A 10,129-nucleotide genomic window follows, 5' to 3' on the forward strand; every position below is an offset into this window, starting at 1 on the left:
CATCATGGACTCAAGGGACAGAGTTTGAGCAAGCCCCAGGAGTTAGTGAAGGACAGGGAAGCAGTCCATGGGGCCGCAAAGAGCTGGACATGATTGAGCAACTGAACAACAACAAGTGCGAATGCTGGTTTGCAATGCACACAAACACAAAATATAGACAATTACAACTTTCCAGGAACTTCTATTATAGCACAAATGAGATAAACATTCTTGAATTCAAAATCAAACTAAGAGAGAAAGTATTTAAATTTTTCCAAAATGTGATAACCACATTAAAAAAATAACCTTGAATACAGGGGAAAATTATATTGAAAATAGATATTGCAGAGTATGTCACACAATGACTTCCCTTATTGAGGTCATCGGACAAAAATATAATGTAAAAATATTTATTATTATAAAAATATAATTTTCAAAGCATGCTATATGAATCTCAAAGTTATTTTAAAAATTAAATAAAAAATAGTATTTTAATTTGAAATTTGATGGATAAAACAAAAAAGAAAGAAAGAAACAGTAAATATCTTAAGAAATTTATCTTATGAAAGAAATAGTAAATAGAATTGCAGTTATTAACAAATTACCAGAACACAGAATTAGAGAGACAAAAAGATAGAGAATATCAAAAAGATATTAATATTCATTATCAATGAAGTAAAACAAAAGTGAAGAACTAATATTTATCAAACTCTAGGGTTTGGATACAATGAGAAAAAAAAATTAAAGTGCCGTTTACTGAAAATTTTCCAGATTGATGATAATTTTGAAAGAATGAAATATTGCCTTTTGCAGCAATGCTGATGGTCCTAGAGAGTATTATGCTTAGTGAAATAAGTCAGACAAAGACAAATACGATATGATATCACTTACATGTGGAATCTAAAAAACAATACAAATGAATCATATACGAAACACAAGCAGACTCACAGAAGTAGAAGTCAAACCCATGATTATCAAAGGGGAACGAAAGGGGAGGAAGGACAGATTAGGAGTATGGAGTTAACAGATTCAAACCCCTACATGTAAAACTGAGAAGTGGTAAGGATTCACTGTAGCCCAGGCAATTATATCCAATATATTGTAATAACCTGTAATATTGACTCCCAGCTGATGATTCACAGTTGTATCTTTTCCCTTTTGCCAAAAGGAATGGAAAAGAAAGTTAATTTTGTTTGGTTATTTTCTCTTCCTTTTCTTTGCAAAACCCAATCTCCCATTTGAGAAATGGAAATAAACGTGGAAGTAGATACCCTGGGACTGAGAGGAATAGAGCGCCAGCTGGTCAGTATTTTCATTAAGTGACTCCTGTATCCATTTGCTTTGTTCCCGACAATTATTCGAACTCTGTATGTTTCGCTTTGATTCTCTTTGTTGTTCCGCTCTCAAGAAGTAGAGACCTCCTCCAAAGAAACCTCATGCTTCCTCAGGGCTACTAAGTCCCCCTCCTGCTTTTCTTTTCTTTTTTTTTTTTCCCATTTATTTTTTTATTAGTTGGTGGCTAATTACTTTACAGTATTGTAGTGGTTTTTGTCATACATTGACATGAATCAGCCATGGATTTACATGTATTCCCCATCCCGATCCCCCCTCCCCCCTCCCTCTCTACCTGATCCCTCTGGGTCTTCCCGGTGCACCAGGCCCGAGCACTTGTCTCATGCATCCAACCTGGGTTGGTGATCTGTTTCACTATAGATAATATACATGTTTCAATGCTATCCTCTCGAAACATCCCACCCTCGCCTTCCCGCACAGAGTCCATAAGTCTGTTCTGTACATCTGTGTCTCTTTTTCTGTTTTGCATATAGGGTTATCGTTACCATCTTTCTAAATTCCATATATATGTGTTAGTATACTGTATTGGTCTTTATCTTTCTGGAGTACTTCACTCTGTATAATGGACTCCAGTTTCATCCACCTCATTAGAACTGATTCAAATGAATTCTTTTTAATGGCTGAGTAATATTCCATGGTGTATATGTACCACAGCTTCTTTATCCATTCATCTGCTGATGGGCATCTAGGTTGCTTCCATGTCCTGGTTATTATAAACAGTGCTGTGATGAACATTGGGGTGCACGTGTCTCTTTCAGATCTGGTTTCCTCGGTGTGTATGCCCAGGAGTGAGATTGCTGGGTCATATGGCAGTTCTATTTCCAGTTTTTTAAGAAATCTCCACACTGTTCTCCATAGTGGCTGTATTAGTTTGCATTCCCACCAACAGTGTAAGAGGGTTCCCTTTTCTCCACACCCTCTCCAGCATTTATTGCTTGTAGACTTTTGGATAGCAGCCATCCTGACTGGCATGTAATGGTACCTCATTGTGGTTTCGATTTGCATTTCTCTGATAATGAGTGATGTTGAGAATCTTTTCATGTGTTGTCCCTCCTGCTTTTCAAGCAAGAGCGTTAGCTAGAGATGGCAGAATTTCCTGACCTTCCTCAGATCTGAATAAGAATGCTGCCCTCTAGAGACCCAGTGCCCAGAGCCCTGCTAAAGCAAAGTGAAAAGCAAATTTACAGACTGAAAATTCCCAGGAGGCCTCAGGAATATAACCTTGGACAACTGGTTAGTGATTATAGCAAGACTGCTTTAGAAACACTTTTGGGAAAACAAATGCCCCTAGCATTCAAAGAATGAATTCTTGTAATGCCCTGTTTATATTTGGCTCTTCCAGATATCATTTCCTCTAGGCACAAGCGTAAAATAGATGACTCCTACGGAATGCATGTGCACATTGTTTTAGCAGGTATACAAAAATATCTCTGGCTTACTTGCAATTCAGAGCAGGTGTAAAGAAATTATATCTGTAATCAAAAGACCAGATCACATCCCTGTGGAAAGAATTCATACTTCTCTGTGAGTTCAGGATGACTTCAGGGGTACCTAACTCTTGATTTCCCTTGCAAAACAACAGAGCTTCTCCTAGAAAAACAATCCTGAAGATATTTGCAGAGAATTAATGTAGCTTTGTTTGCATCATGGATTTGTAGTCTCCCATTTCATTTCAGGTTTATATGATTGAAAAAGGTTAGTACAGTGCTTACCAAAAGTGGAGAATGTACCAAGCAGATATTTTCCTGAAGAGCTGGAAACTAACCTGACGGCAACTCAAAATTGCCCTGATGTTTTTGTTTGTATTAGGCTATTGGCATGCTATTTGCCTTTTGTTCTCCTTAACTGTTACTGTAAGGCTATATACATTTAATTGTGGTATAGCGATAAGAGTACATGCTTTGGTGATGTTTAGCCTTAATTGTATATTGCAGGCTGAATTGGAGTAGGGGAAATAACATTAGAATTTTGAAATGTTTATGTTGTCTATGGCTTTTGAAAGTCTAATCTACAGAGATCAAATGATGATTTTCCTAAAATAAATTAGACTGATTGAAATTGATGAAGGTAAGTTAACAGTAGGGAAAGGAATCCTGTCTAGTAGTTATGTACTAGGTACCATACTAGGAAGCTTCACATTATAATTTTATGTATTTCTCAATATTTTCTTTAAGAATGTATCAATATTGCAGTTGCACATATAAGGATTCTGAAGTTTAGACAGATTAAACATCCTTCCCAAAGAATCTCAAAAGAGTACACTTTGTTCTTGTTATAAGTTCTTAGTAACAATTTTATGGAAAGCAAAATATTTAAAATAATTTTGGAGAGTAAACTTGGTAGTGTCTAAGCTTATGTAGGATGAAAGTTGTTTGTCTTCCACTAATTTAGAAATAAATATTTGACACAATGGTAACATTTATTCAAACCCAAATATTGAAAAATTGGGTAATAAATGGGCCAGGTATAAGGATCTACTATTTCATCTAATGGCAAATGTGTGTGTTGACAATCTTGATGGAATTTATTATGTATGGAGTTTGAATCAATGTGATTAGTTCTCCTCTTTATTTTACACTCCTCAGCTTTTCTAATTCTTTTGCTGTTGTCTTTCTTGAAAACTATTTATACTTGCATAAATGTAATATATGAGTTTAATGTTTTGAAAATTTTTCTTCAGTCAAAGAAAGGTTAATTTTCCCATGACTATAGTTTTATCCCCTCAATTTATTTATTAGATTAATTTTGTTATTGCCAGTGTCTGTAGAAATACTTAATTGATAGTTCACTATAATTTCCTTAACAACATTCAATCAACAGTAAATAGCTAATCCTTTAACTGTACAAACTGGGACACTGAAAACTACTGTGGTCAAATTGTAGGCAAAGATGTTGCAAATGGGCTTGAAATCATAAATGCTAATCTACATCTTAATTCTTGTAACTTCATAGATGTATTTTTAGAGTGACCTAGCATATTGCCTGTAATCTATATTGCAAAGAATTTGAAATATAGATTCAAATGATCCCACCCTTGCTGTCCTTCATGATTCCTGGTCTGCTCTGTTTCCATCCAGAAGAGGCATCAGCAGTCTAAATGTAAACCAGATTATTTCTATGAGCTACTGTTTATTAGCTTTCTGATTTGGGAAATTGATTCAGCTGCTTTTTATCAGATTCTTTTGTAATGGAACAAAGGGATCATGTTCCCATGATTAAGTCATTCTAATAACTAGGCTCCTTCTAATTTAACAGTTCTCTTTATATCAATGCACTTAAATTTATTAAAAATGTGTTTTTATTTTATTGCTGTATAATAGACATATCTTATGACTATAATTGTGACATTTTTTAAACGAACCACACAGCATGAATACGTGCTATTTAACTACTATCATCAGTGGAAAATCTGAGGAAATCTGCTGTCATTCTGTTAAAAATGGAGATTAGCAAGGAGAGATTTAAGGATATAATATGACCAAGTCAAAAACTCCTGCCTCATGGAATCAAATAGATTAAACTAAAATGGTACCACATGTGTTTTATTGTCTTATCTATTTGCTAGTTAAAATCACTTTAAGTATTACCAGTAATATAGCTACACAATGTGGTTAATGATGAATTTGTTAATTTCTACATAACTCTACAACAAAAACAAAATTTATATTTTAAAAACATCTCTGTGATGGCTGGGTATGGTCTTCAAACCTGATCTAGGAGTAAGGTAGGAAGACCTTCTGGATTTACCAGGGTGGAGAGCAGCATTTAGATGAGTTCCCCTGTATGTAGTGCATATTTTTCCACCCCTGTATACTGTATGTCTTAAAATTATGCAGAAATAAGACACAAGCAGATTCATGAATCAATCCCTCATTCATTCAACACATAATAGTCGAAAGCTTACTGACCATAACTTATGCTTTATCATTTTATAACATCATCTTTTACTGAATTTCAGTGATTAAACAGTAAAATATAAACCTATAAAACACATAAAATGTGCAGGAGTTAAACATACCTGTGTAATTACAAGCAATTTTCTTTTTCCTTTACTTATTAAACCACTAATTTTAACAAATGTACAGTTTACTACAAAAGCAGTGACTTTAATACTTAAAGGTTAAATAGAAAAGGTGCATATATTTTACAGTTATTTTTAGGATCTCAGTCATTGACAGCTTTCCAGTGTCTGTGATCATGTATTCTAGTTATTTAACTTACAGGATTGATTTGACTTATAAGACTTATTTGATTTATAAGATTATGTTTCTTTCACTAGTAGCAAAGAAATCAACTGTTTTGCAAATAAATTGTCCACTCAAGCATTTCAAAATTCAGAAAAATAGGTCATATATTTGTTTATATTTCTTGCACTTAGGCATGAAGAAAATCAAGGGGGTAGTCAACATCGTGTTGGAGAAAGAAACATTATATAAAATGAAAACTGTATCATGTACAAAAAAACACACGTTTAATATATCAACATGTCACATACCCAGAAATGAGTAACTAAATATTCATTTTCCCCCAAAATATTATGCTGTTGCTCCTTAATCGTTTCAGTTGTGTCCGACTCTGTGTGACCCTATGGACTGCAGCCTGCCAGGCTCCTCTGCCCGTGAGATTCTCTAGGGAAGAATACAGCAATGGGTAGCCATTCCCTTCTCCATAATTTCCCCTTCCCCTTTAGGAAATAGTGATATGTTAATCATTAAATTTAAAAACTGAGGAATACTGAGAGAATACATATTTAATTCCATCAATAGGATAGAATATTTTAAAACAAAAGGAAGCTATGGGGCAAAAAAAAGTCTATAATTTCCCATAACAAGTACAGTAAAAACCTTATGAATTTGCTTCAACGATATGTTTATGGTTATAATTTTATAGTAAACTTGCTATTGTTTTACTGTAAGTGTTTCATCCAAATGCATGTGCTGATTTTTCTTTCAGGTACTCAACAATTTTTTGCATAATACATATTAAACTCACCATATGGAAAATCAGAGGAATGTATCGGAATTCATTTTTACGGGGCTTTCCTCTGACCAGAAAATATAGATGTTTTGCTTTGTGTTCTTCTTATTCTGTTATGTTGCCCTGTTGGTGGGAAACCTTCTGATCCTTGTCTCCATCCGATGCAGTGTCCTTTTTCACCAACCAATGTACTATCTCCTCAGCCACTTATCCTCCATGGACATCTGCTATACCTCTTGTGTGACACCCACACTGATCAGTGACCTGCTCCTGGGAAGGAAAACCATCTCTTACGGCAACTGCATGCTGCAGGTCTTCACCATGCACTTTTTTGGCATCATCGAGGTCTTTGTCCTTACAGTCATGGCCTTTGACCACTGTGTTGCCATCTGCAAGCCTCTCCACTACATGATTATCATGAACAGGACAAGATGCAATCTCCTTATCGTGGCTGCTTGGGCTGGTGGGGCCGTCCATGCCTTTTCTCAGTTCTCTATGATAGTCAGTTTGCCCTTCTGTGGCCCCAATGAAACTGACCACTACTATTGTGACATTTTTCCTTTGTTGAAAGTTGCCTGTACTGATACCTACATCACTGGTGTCCTGGTGGTTGCCAGTTCAGGAATGATTGCCTTAGTAACCTTTGTTCTCTAGTTTGGGTCCTATGTCATTATATTATTCAACTTAAGAAACCACTCAGCTGAAGGAAGGCGCAAAGCCCTCTATACCTGTGGGTCTCACATCACTGTCGTTACCTTATTTTTTGGTCCTTCAATCTTTGCCTACCTCAGACCCCCTACCACTTTCCCTGAGGACAAAATATTTTCTCTCTTTTATACCATCATTGCTCCTATGTTCAATCCCTTAATCTACACTCTGAGAAACACAGAGACGAAAAAGGCTATTAGAAAAGTTTGTTGTCAAAAGATGTTTTCAGAAGAAAAACATAATTGATTTCTTCTACTTGATCAGTTCTGGGTGTTCATTGGAAGGACTGATGTTGAAACTGAAACTCCAATACTTTGGCTACCTGATGTGAAGAGCTGACTCATTTGGAAAGACACTGATGCTGGGAAAGATTGAGGGCAGAAGAAGAAGGGGGCAACAGAGGATGAGATGGTTGGATGGCATCACCGACTCAATGGACCTGGGTTTGGGTGGACTCCGGGAGTTGGTGATGGACAGGGAGGCCTGGTGTGTTGCAGTTCATGGGGTCGTAAAGAGTTGGACATGACTGAGCGGCTAAACTGAGCTGAATTGAACTCAATATGTTAAATAAAAACTTTATGCAAGAGTAAATGGAGGCTTGGAATCATAGAGTTCTATGGCTTTGAGAATGATTTGAACTCAAGTTGTCCACTTTATAAATGTCAGAGGTGATGAAATGAAGAAATATAAGTGTCAAATTCTCTAACCCATAGTGAACTATGAGGCTAAAGAGAATTTTCATAATCATTCACATGTAAACTTGGGGACAAGACAAATTGCTGATATTCTCTGGACATGCAGAAAATTAAGAAAATGTAAGTTCATAAAGCTCTTCTCTGGTGGCTCAGCAGTAAACAATCCACTTGCAATGCAGGAGATACAGATTCAGATCCCTGGGTTGGGAAGATTCCCTGGAGAAGAAAATGGCAACGCACTTAAATACTCTTGCCTGGGAAATTGTATGAACAGAGGAGCCTGGTGGGCAACAGTCAATGGGGTTGGAATAGTCGGGTCCAACTGAGTGACTACACCACCACAGGCTCATAAAGGAGATGTTATTTTTCAGTATTGATCTCTGTTTGGTGAAATAGTTAGAAATTGAAGAAAGTGGAGAAAACCACTAGACCATTCAGGTATGACTTAAATCAAATCCCTTATGACTATTTAGTGGAAGTGTGAAATAGATTTAAGGGACTAGATCTGACAGACAGAGTGACTGATGAACTATGGACGGAGGTTCATGACATTGTATAGGAAACAGGAATCAAGACCATCCCCAAGAAAAATAAATGCAAAAAAGCAAAATGGGTGTCTGAGGAGGCCTTACAAATAGCTGTGAAAAGAAGAGAAGCCAAAAGCGAAGGAGAAAAGGAAAGATATATCCATTTGAATGCACAGTTCCAAAGAATAGCAAGGAGAGAGAAGAAAGCCTTCCTCCATGATCAGTGCAAAGAAACAGAGGAAAACAATAGAATGGGAAAGACTAGAGATCTATTCAAGAAAATTGGAGATACCAAGGGAACATTTCATGCAAAGATGGGCTCAATAAAAGACAGAAATGGTAGGGACCTAACAGAAGCAGAAGATATTAAGAAGAGATGGCAAGAATATCTAGAAGAACTGTAAAAATAAGATCTTCATGACCCAGATAATCACAATGGTGTGATCACTGACCTAGGGCCAGACATCCTGGAATGTGATGTCAAGTGGGCCTTAGGAAGCATCACTACGAACAAAGCTAGTGGAGGTGATGGAATTCCAGTTGAGCTATTTCAAATCCTAGAAGATGATGCCAGGAAAGTGCTGCACTCAATATGCCAGCAAATTTGGAAAACTCAGCAGTGGCCACAGGACTGGAAAAGGTCAGTTTTCATTCCAATCCCAAAGAAAGGCAATGCCAAAGAGTGCTCAAACTACCGCACAATTGCACTCATCTCACACACTAGTAAAGTGATGCTCAAAATTCTCCAAGCCAGGCTTCAGGAATACGTGAACAGTGAACTTCCAGATGTTCAAGCTGGTTTTAGAAAAGGCAGAGGAACAAGAGACCAAATTGTCAACATCCGCTGGATCATCAAAAAAGCAAGAGAGTTCTAGAAAAACATCTCTTTCTGCTTTATTGACTATGCCAAAGCCTTTGACTGTGTGGATCACAACAAACCCTGGAAAATTCTGAAAGAAATGGGAATACTTGAGAAACCTATATGCAGGTCAGGAAGCAACAGTTAGAATTGGACATGGAACAACAGACTGGTTCCAACTAGGAAAAGGAGTACATCAAGGTTGTATATTGTCACCCTGCTCATTTAACTTATATGTAGAGTACATCATGAGAAACGCTGGCTGGAGAAGGCACAAACTGGAATCAAGATTACCGGGAGAAATATCAATGACCTCAGACATGCAGATGACACCACCTTTATGGCAGAAAGTGAAAAAGAACACAAGAGCCTCTTGATGAAAGGGAAAGAGGAGAGTGAAAAAGTTGGCTTAAAGCTCAACATTCAGAAAACTAAGATCATGGCATCTGGTCCCATCACTTCATGGGAAATAGATGGGGAAACAATGGAAACAGTGTCAGACTTTACTTTTTCGGGCTCCAAAATCACTGCAGATGGTGATTGTAGCCATGAAATTAAAAGACGCTTACTCCTTGGTAGGAATGTTATGACCAACCTAGACAGCATATTAAAAAGCAGAGACATCACTTTGTCAACAAAGTTCCATCTAGTCAAGGCTATGGTTTTTTCCACTAGTCATGTATGGATGTGAGAGTTGGACTATGAAGAAAGCTGAATGCCAAAGAATGGATGCTTTTGAACTGTGGTGTTGGAGAAGACTCTTGAGAGTCCCTTGGACAGCAAGGAGATCCAACCAGTCCACCTTAAAGGAGATCAGTCCTGGGTGTTCATTGGAAGGACTGATGTTGAAGCTGAAACTCCAATACTTTGGGCACCTGATGCGAAGAGCTGACTCATTGGAAAAGACCCTGATGCTGGGAAAGATTGAAGGTGGGAGGAGAAGGGGATGACAGAGGATAAGATGGTTGGATGGCATCACCGACTCAATGGGCATGTGTTTGGGTGTGCTCCGGGAGCTGGTGATGGACAGG

General features: G+C 37.2%; 1 pseudogene; it reads left to right on the forward strand.

Annotated features, from left to right (window-relative positions):
- Nucleotides 1–6,327: 6,327 nt before the first annotated feature.
- LOC133056440 (olfactory receptor 4P4-like) lies at nucleotides 6,328–7,263 on the forward strand (annotated as a pseudogene).
- The last annotated feature ends 2,866 nt before the right edge of the window (nucleotides 7,264–10,129 follow it).

This window comes from Dama dama, chromosome 1 (genome assembly GCF_033118175.1).
Source record: "Dama dama isolate Ldn47 chromosome 1, ASM3311817v1, whole genome shotgun sequence".
In the NCBI taxonomy this organism is placed as follows: Eukaryota; Metazoa; Chordata; class Mammalia; order Artiodactyla; family Cervidae; genus Dama; species Dama dama.